General features: G+C 40.3%; 1 pseudogene; it reads right to left on the minus strand.

Moving 5' to 3' along the window:
- Nucleotides 1–8758: 8758 nt before the first annotated feature.
- Nucleotides 8759–9317, minus strand: LOC142435908 (stathmin pseudogene; annotated as a pseudogene).
- Between the last annotated feature and the right edge of the window lie 880 nt (nucleotides 9318–10197).

The raw sequence follows: 10197 nt of genomic DNA on the forward strand, positions 1-10197 counted from the left end.
CCTGGGGCCACAGTAAGGGAAATGGTGGTAAAATGGAATGTGATTGGTAGATTTATGTGCCAACCTGGCCAATAGGAACATGTGGTATTAATAAGGTTGCAGTTTGATTGGAGAGCAAAGAGATAAATGGCTCAGAAAGGTCACTGGTATCTCTCTTGCTCTCTGATAATCAGACCAGTGTGTGGCTGCCTTAGCTTGTTCTCTTCCTCAACTCCTAAGCTACACTGCCTGTGGGGCTGACAACCTGTAGATCATGTCGCTAGAGCTTGAGTTTCCTTTGAGACTAGCTTCGCCACGTTGCTGTTGTAGACATCACTTGAGCTTGGGACTGTTGGAACTTGTCATCCTGAAGATTGTTGTTCACCCACCCTGCTGTTTGCTGCCTGTGGCCAGACTGTCTGCATTGCTCTATGGAAGACTCAGCTCTCTGCTTCCTTGATCCTGGACCCAGTGGTCGTTGTGAGTTAAAGGCCTTCCAGTATATTATTTTCCCATGGAAATGAATTGAACTGAGCCCTCTACACTGCTGTGTGGCCTAATTAACTGTTATATTCATACACACACACACAATCATAAGTATCCTGGTTTTGTTTATCTAGAGAACCCTGTCTAACACAGGGAGCTAATGTAAAGGATTTCAAGAAGGAAGAAAATGTTTTCAAACAGGTTGTGGTAGGAATTGTGAACACAGCTTGATAAGACTGAACGACAGAATGGTATGATGTCTAGATTTGATTCTAATAAAATGGTTTGAATGAGGGGAAAAAAAGAAAAGGTTTAAGGATCTTATTTGCTGACAAAATGATTTAAAAGGTTTTTATTTTGTATACTTCTGAAAATAACTTCTTAAAATATTTCATATGAAAAATGTACTTAATATTGATAACATGCTGTTTCTAATACATATTTCATAATAAATTTTGCCAATTTCTCAGTTTAAAAAAGGCAGTGTCTGAAAATGAGGAGCAGCTCTATTCTGTCCTAGAGGGTCGCTATGAGTCAGAATTCACTTGCTGCTAGTGTGTTATGGTAATTGAGTTTCTCAATTTGTATCTTATTTTGGTTGCTGATCTCCATTAGTTTTTTTTCTGTGTATTCTGTATTTTGTCTAATCATAGTTAATATTATTGTCAGGAATTGCTCAATTCTTTCCATTATCCTGGTCTCCAAAGAAATTATTACATTCTGTTTTTATTTTAATTATGCCCTTTTTTTCTGTAACATCATTTATACTATTATGTATAATATTTTAATAACATGTTAATGGTTTTCCTTTTAAATATACATTTTATTGGTTGTTCTTCAATTTTCTATGTAACTTTATACAAATAAACTTATTTATCCTTCCAGTTGATTTATTCCTTTTTATATATCATTTTATTGGGGTCTTGAACAGCTCCTATAACAATCTATACATATATCCATTGTGTCAAGCACCTTTGTCCATATATTGCCATCATCATTTTCAAAACATATTCTTTCTACTTGAGCCTTTGGTATCAGCTCATTTCCCACCCACTCCCACCCTCCCTCATGAAAACTTGATAGTTTACAATATTTTTTCATGCCTTACACCAAACGCTGTCTCCCTTCACCCACTTTTCTGCTTTTCGTCCCCCTGGGAGGGGATTATATGTAGATCATTGTGATCATTCCCTCTTTCTCCGCCCCACCTCCCTGCTATCCTCCTTTATCCCTACTCTTATTATTGGTCCTGAGGGTTTTATCTGTCTTGGATTCCCTGCGTTGTGAGCTCTTATCTGTAGCAATGTACATGTTTTGGTCTACCAGGATTTGTAAGGTAGAATTGGGGTCATAATAGTGGGAGGGGAGAGCATTAAATAACTAGAGGAAAGTTCTATGTTTCATCGGAGCTATACTGTACCCTGACTGGGTCATCTCTTCCTTGTGAACCTGTGAGGGGGTGTCCAATCTGTAGACAACTGGACATTCCCTTATTTTGTAGTGTAAGGTCATCATAACATTATATTTCTGTTGAACCAATTGAGAAGTCGCCAGCAAAACACAGTTTACACAGAAGCGTTGGATGCAACAGCAGTTTGCTCTCACAGAGAAGAGATAGAGCTAGCTCCTCATCAGGAGTGGGCACAAATCTCCACAGTCAGTGGTTTCACCCTGGGGCCAGTGCGGGGATGGGGGTTTGCAAGTATCCCTCTTTTGTGCTGCAGTTGAAGAACTGTGTTCCCTCCACAACAGCAAAGATAAAGAAATGGGTTTATGCTATGAGCTCAAATCTGCAGGAAATAGTGAGTTTTTTTGTTGTTGCTGCTGTTTTGTGTGTTCCATGTAATGTGCATAACAATCAGTTTGGGGACTGTTAGCATGGGTTCAGCCGAAGGTAGAGGGGGTAGGCTGTAGGACACCAGACACTAAGGAGTGTTTTTGAATACAGAAGCCCTGGAAAGGCAGTCATTCAGCAAGGTCATCATACCCCAGTAGCCAGACTGACAATTTGATGCTAATCATGTCTGGTTCTGTCATGGACTCCAGAGAAGGAGGCAACAGATTGTCAGCTTCCCCAATTTCCAATTCCTATTGGAGTTTATCTCAGGTATATTTTGTTGTTGCAGGTAACACTCTTGAATTTTTGTTTTATGTTTTTCTGTTTTACAGTAGATAAAACTTGGGATTGATAAACATATAGAGAAAGCAAGTAGATTAAGGGTTTCGGTGGGTGGTGGCATGGGAGGACATAAACGGGAACTGAAGTCAAGGAATTCAAGAAGGAAGATGATGTTTTGAAACTGATTGTGGTAGCAATTGTACAATACTGCTTGATGTGAGTGAACTGTGGAATGATATGATATCTCTATTAGTACCCAATAAAATGGTTAGGGGGAAAATTAAATAAAGATTATTTATTCCATTGCTAGAAGTTTTTTGTAAATTCAAGTTCCTGGCTTATATCAAAATCTCTTTTACTGTTCATTATTTAAATGTTTGTTTGTTTTTTGAATGTTGTTATACTGGGATGAATTTCCATCAGTTTATAATTATGTGTGACTATCTGTCACTTATTTTTTCATGATACATATATGTAACAAAAGGCCATTTGCAAAATTCTTCTCATGCATAATTCAGTAACATTAGATTATCATTGTGTTAAACAATTACCAATATTTGCAAAGTTCCCTATCATACGTATAACACAAACCCAGACAAATGAATTCTGGCTTGATAATTTCCTCCTTAACATGGAATAAATAGCTATAAATCTAATACTTCAATTACTTTGAATAAAAGTCTGCTTCAAAAACTTTCGCTCCACCTTTGGAAAGAATAAAGCCTAAACTCTGTTCAATGTCTTTCAGTCAGATATATTTTTTAATGAATACTTTGTTGTGGCATATCAAATCTAATATAAATATCAATATCTATAGATCATACTTCCTTCCACTACAACCAACTCAACCAATTCAGAGTGCTTGCAACCTTCAGTCCTCCACAAAGCTTTCACTGTGTGGGAGAGTCAGTGTGAGACCGGGCCTAAAACTAACCTCAAGAAGAAAGCTGTCCTGCAGGGGTGTTAGAGACCCACCCCCTCCTGGAGCAAGTGAAGAAAGAAGTGAGGACAGGAGCCTGGGTAAGGACTGCAGTGGCTGGTCAGCGAAAACTGCTGTGCTGAGCACTTTGGTAGCTCTACTGCCCATGGCAGGAAACCAGCTGAGAGAACTCCAGGGAACACCTCTGACAATGAGCACGAATGCTTTGGATCAGAGAAAATGTTTCTCTGTGGTCCCCAAAAGGTGGAAGACAGTGTAAGCTCATCGAATACCTCTCCTGTATGTGTGATGGGATGCTGTCAGCAGGGGGCTCTCAGAACACATTGAGCCCAACATACACCTGGGTACTACCATATATACTCGTCTATACGCTGAGATTTTCAGCACAAAAATGTGCTGAAAACCTGGAGTTCGGCATATACATGGGTCAGTGGTACCCCAGTGAGGTGTAACATTTCGCTGCACCCTTCACCCCCTGGTAACGGGATGAGCGCCCGTTATCTTGTGGGTGATTGCCGTTTGTCCACTGTTCATTCAAAGTCGCGTTGACACTGCAGGTCTTTGAATGTTTGTTTACTCACATTTAACCAATCACAGCCGTCCTAAGATATGGACAGCTCCAATTGGCAGAAGCACCCATACTGATTCACTTTCGCTGGCAGCTGAACTGGTAAGGATGTTTCTGTGGCTGTGCTTTGTCTCTCCCCTCTGGTGTCTTTGCTAATTTACATCCTGCATGCCCCATCTACACAGACTCCCTCCTGCCCCTCCTACCATCTAACGCATCATGTAGGGGGTGGGGGGCAATACCATGAAAAATCTTTTTCAAAGTCTTATTTTTTTATCCTATTAGATATGGATACTCTTCAACCAAAACAAAAACGCCAGTCATATGAGCCTGGTTTCAAAATGAAGGTTGTGTGAAGAGCAGAAGAGAGCAATAACAGTATTGCAAGTAGTGAATTCTATGTTGATGAAAAGCAAGTAAGGGAATGGAGGAAAATGAAGGCTGACTTGAAACAGATTCCAAAGCTAAAAAAAGCTCATTGTGGTTTAATTTCTTTTTGTGGGGCTCTAGAGAGTGAATTGCATAAATGGATTATGGAGTATCATCAAAATAGTTACTGTGTAACACGCATGGGAATCCACATACGTGTTCTACAGATGGCTAAGGATGACAAATATAAAGCACCAGGCATTGAAAAATTTGTTGCATCAGAAGGATGGTGTACCCACTTCATGAATAGGTTTGGCCTACTATGTTTGAGACAAAGAACAAAGATTTCCCAGAAATTGTCACAAGACCTTGAAGAAAAAATTATGTCATTCCAGTCATTTATTATAAAACAAAGAAGGATTTATAACTTTGACCTGGCAGATATTGGGAATGTGGATGAAACTGCCATAACTTTTTATCTTCCAAGCAACAGAACTGTGGCAAGTTTAGGAGAAAAAAAGACATTTTTCCTCAAAACCACAGGAAATGAAAAAAACAAACAAACACTTTACAGTTGTTCTATCATGTTTGGCTAATGGAACTAAGCTCCACCCTGTCACTATTATTAAAAGGAAGACTTTGCCTAAGAAGATCAATTTCCCACCAAGAATTACTGTGCATGCACATGTTAAAGGCTGGATGGATGAAGACGGAACAAAAAAAAAATGGCTGTAAGAAATTTGGAACCGATGACCAGGAGCAGCCTTAAAGAAAAAACCATCACTACTTGTTTGGGATATGTTCAGAGCCCAACTGTCGGATGACATTAAAAAAAAATGGCAAAATCTATTAAAGTTACTTTAGCCGTTATTCCAGGTGGGCTTACATCTGTACTGCAGCCTCTGGATGTATCTTTGAATAAGCCTTTTAAAAACCATGTGTGAAGGATGTGGCATGAATGGATGTCATCTGGCCAAACCTGACTAACAAAAGGAGGAAATCTGATGAAGCCTGACAGAGTTAAAAGCAAAGTGGTTTCTAGATGCATGGGAAGACATTCCAGAAGATATGTTGTGATGTGCCTTCCAGAAATGTAGTATTAGTAATGCTAATGGCAGTGAAGACTGTGTTTTGTGTGAAAATGACAGCAGTGATGGTGATGACGGCGATCTCAGTGAGGACAGCATCTATGATGACCTCACACCAGCTGAAACTCTGCATTAGGATACGGATGATGATGAGGAATCCAGTTTTGAAGGATTTTACTCTTTACATTTTAGCTAGGTTGCTGATTGAACTCAGGGAATAGTACCCTTAAGGTATCATTGTTCATACCTTATTGTTTTTGTTGAACCTATTTTCCACTTACTGTGTTGGTTTACTAATGTTAAATGACTTGTTGTCCTTTTATTTGTTTTTTATTTAAAATAAATATTTGAATACATTACCCCCACTGATGTCTCAATTTTTAGTAATTTTATTTTCACTTGTTTTGATTATTGAAACTCACCAATAGCTTCTGCATTTTCCAGCCTAGGCTTATACTCGAGTCAATCAGTTTTTCTGGTTTCCCAGGTAATAATTAGGTACCTCGGCTTATACTCGGGTCAGCTTATATTCGAGTATATACAGTAATTTTTCCTTTGGGGAGGAAAAATTACTGTATTTCTGTGGTTTCTTTTAACACCATAAACAACCTTGTTGTTAGGGTTTTTTGTTTGTTTTAATTCAATCTCTAATTCTGGATGAAAACTTCGAAGTACCCTTTACTCCTTTCCAAATATTCTGCAATATCCTAGGGGAAAGGAGCTTTAGGGATGACAGATAAGTGTTTCCCTTTGTGCTCAGATGTGTGACGAGATTCAGGAAAGCCCGGCCGTGATTCCATTATGTTGTGATTATGTTAGAAAGGGTTCTCTAGATGAAAAAACAAACAAACCAGAACATATGATTATACATCAATATCTATCAATTTCTCTCTATTTATATAACATAAGAAATAAACAGTTAATCTATAAAGCAGTGCAAATGGCTCAGTGCAACTCACTTCCCTACTGGCAGTCCTTCAGGTCTTGATGGCCACAGGGTAGTCCTCTGTAGAGCAATTCAGATTATCTTGGCACAGGCAGCAAACAGCAAGGCAGTTGACAGGATCCAACAGTCCCAAGCTCAAGCGATATTACTCCAGTAGTGTGGTGAAGAAGTTTTGAAGGAAACTCAAACTACAGAAACACAGTCCATGGGTTAGGTGTCCCACAGGTAGTGTAGTTTGTAAATTGAAGCAGAGAGCAAGCTATGGCAACCACACACTGATCTGATCATCACAAAGCAAGAGACAAGAAAGGTGAGGCTCACCAAGCCATTTACCTCTCTGCCCTTCAATTAATCCCACGTGTGTTCATTGGCCATGTTGGCACAATAAACCTACCTATCACAATGAGGATATTCTCTATAATTTCACCATAGCATCTGGGTAATTATGATAGTAATGGATGTAAAGCAACATTAAACATAAAATATGAACAAATGTTCATATGATTGGTAAAGTGAAAACCTGAGAGAGAGGACTATGTTCTCCCAAAGACAACATCCCCATCACCATGTAATTCCCAGAGCCAGGGGCCTCCATTGATCCCTTTTCAACTTTACATAACTATGTGCCTCCCACATGCAAATACATAATATGCAGCCATGTGAAACCACAGCACATGTACTTAAATTCGTATTCTTTCTCACCCTGGAGAGCATTTTCTGGGCGTCATGAATCTTATCCACATGAACATGAATTATGTGTGGACTTTCCTTTTTCTGGTGGAGACTCGGGGTGGTGAGTGCTTCAGGGATTCACACAGGAAGTCTGGGGATGCAGCATCTGAACACATGACCTACTGTTGCTCTTTTTATCTACAGGTGTCCTGGCTCAGGTCTAGTGACAAGAGTCAGACCCTGGACTGGTGAAGCCTTCACAGGCACTGGCTCTCACTTGTGCTGTCTCCAGATTCTCTTTAACCAGCTCCGATGTCAGCTGGATCCGCCATGATTCAGGAAAGGGACTGGAATGGGTTGGTGATATACAGAGGGGTGCTAGCACACACTATAATCCAGCTCTCCAGTCTCAAGTCAGCATAACCAGGGACACCTCCAAAAGTAGTTTATTTAAAACTGAGCTCTGTGAATCCTGAGAACACAGCCGTGTATTACTGTACTAGAGGCACAGTGATGGGAATTCAGTGTGAGCCCAGACACAAACCTCCCAGCAACAGGCCATGGTTTCAGTAGATGCAAGGGCTGAGGTCAGTGATGCTTTCCTCTCAGAAGCTGTGGTTTCCCCACCTTGTCAGCACCTCTCTAGGGACACCATGCACAGACTCAAGAGAAGCTTCATGCCTCTGAACATGATTTATTTTCCTTGGAATGGGCTTTGTCTCTCTTTCACCATCTTACAAAGACAGATTTCACAGTAATAGTAATTGATGAGATATCACTTTACAACTAGTTAGTTCAGGCAGGTGTCCTCAAACTACAGCCCGCAGGCCACATGTGGCCCACCGAGGACATTTATCTGGCCCGCCAGGTGTTTTTACCCCATTTGTTTTTGACTTCAAAATAAGATATGTGCAGTGTGCATGGGAATTTGTTCTTTTTTTTTTTTTAAACTATGGTCCGGCCCTCCAACGGGTCTGAGGGACAGTGAACTGGCCCCCTGTTTAAAAAGTTTGAGGACTCCTGTTTCAGGGTACCAACTAGTGCCATTTGTTGTCAAAGCTATAAATATTTCATGTAGAAAAAAATTCTCATGTGGAGTCCCAAATTGTCTCTATACCCTCAGATTTATCTTGAACCTTCTTGTAATAAATAATCACAAATGTAGTTTTTTTTTTTCACTGCCACCAGCAGCACTTTGCAGTTTTATTAACCATTCAAGTACAGTAGCATCTGGTAAAATCGGGACAGAACTGGGATTTAAAAGCAAACAGATATTCAGCATCTAACAGTTTTGAGAAGCCACTACATACTCTTTCACAAACATGTTTCCACGGGGCCAATACAGTGCTAGCCATTCACCCAGCGCACTGAGTGCACCGAAGTAGAAAAGAGGCAACAAGAAAAATAGCTACGTTAGAAACACTCCAACACTTTAGAAAAAAAGAGTCAAACACTTTTTGTTTCTCCCCTTTAGCCCCTAAAACAACATCACATGGTCTGGATCTACCTATTTACGTCCTACGTTGGCTTCTAGTATTTGTCAGGAGGGAAATAGTAATAGTAGTAAAATGACACTGGCCAGCATGGTCTTTGGATCTCGAGGAGGGAGGGGAGAAAGTCAGTCCTCAGGACAAGCTAGTCGGCTGCAGTCTCATCAGCGGGGTCTTTGCATTCCTTGTTCTTCCGCACTTCTTCCACGTGCTTGTCCTTTTCTCGCAAGCGCTCCAGCTTGGCCACCATTTGTGCTTCTCGGTTCTCTTTGTTGGCTTCCATTTTGTGGGTCAGCTTCTCCTCGGCCATCTTGCTGAAGTTGTTGTTCTCCTCGATTGCTTTCTGCAGCACCTCCTTCTCGTGCTCCCTTTTCCCGGCCAGCTGCTTCAGGACCTCCACCTCATGGGACTTGCGTCTTTCTTCTGCAGCTTCTAATTTCTTCTGAATTTCCTCCAGGGAAAGGTCCTTCTTCTTTGGAGGAGAAAGAGGGAATTCTGGGACGGCCTCTTTTGAACGGGGGCTGAGTATCAGCTCAAAGGCCTGGCCAGAGGCCCGCTTCTCCAGTTCTTTCACCTGGATATCAGAAGAAGCCATGGTGAACAGAAGACAAGAGACTGGCAGTGTACGCTCTGCAATCCACTGGGAAGGAAAGCCCTGCTCGGTCTGAGCCGCCTGGCCACACTCTCACAAATGTAGTTTTATGCAATCATTTTGGCTTAGAAGGCCCTAGAAAATATTGTCTATCCAAATATTGTTGTTTGAAAGCAAATAATTATTAAGAAGATCCTCAAAAAAAGAAAATAAACTCACCCAAAAGTGAAAGACCGCATACAAAGTATATATATATATATATATATATATATATATATATATATATATATATATATATATATAAACATATATACACACATTCTAATATGACACAAGGATGGTGATACTTTATTCACATACTTTGGACATGTTGCCCAGAGAGGCCAGTCCCTGGAGAAGGCCATCACGAGGGCAGTGACAAGGAGGAAGGCCCTCCAGGAGATGGATTAACAATGGCTGCAACAATGAGATCAAATGTAAGAACAGTTGTGAGGACAGTGCAGGACTGGGCAGTGTTCTGTTCTTTTGTGCTTAGGGATGCTTTGAGTAGGAACCAACTTGATGGCACCTATCAACAACAAATTCATAAACTGTGCTAAGTACTCTAGAATGTCCACCTTTTTTAGATTTTAAATAGAGAGGCTATCTACAGAGAAATCCATCTACTATAAAGATCGATAGACTGTCAAAATCCTATACAGGGTTGCTATGAGTTGGAGTATACATTAGGGCAGTGGGTTAGATGTAAAAATATTGATAGACTGCCTTTTCTACTGAAAAGTAAATGTTATTTATTGAAAATCTATTAGGAGCCAGGTAATATTCTAGGCACCCTAGTCATCCAGGATGAAACAATAAGTAAGGAGTAAAAAACTTCCTTTCCTCATGGATTGCCCATTGTAAATGCTCTTTATCACACTGAATATTATCAGTCCAGTATACAGCACT

The sequence above is a fragment of the Tenrec ecaudatus genome, assembly GCF_050624435.1.
Source record: "Tenrec ecaudatus isolate mTenEca1 chromosome 9 unlocalized genomic scaffold, mTenEca1.hap1 SUPER_9_unloc_3, whole genome shotgun sequence".
NCBI classification, from domain to species: domain Eukaryota; kingdom Metazoa; phylum Chordata; class Mammalia; order Afrosoricida; family Tenrecidae; genus Tenrec; species Tenrec ecaudatus.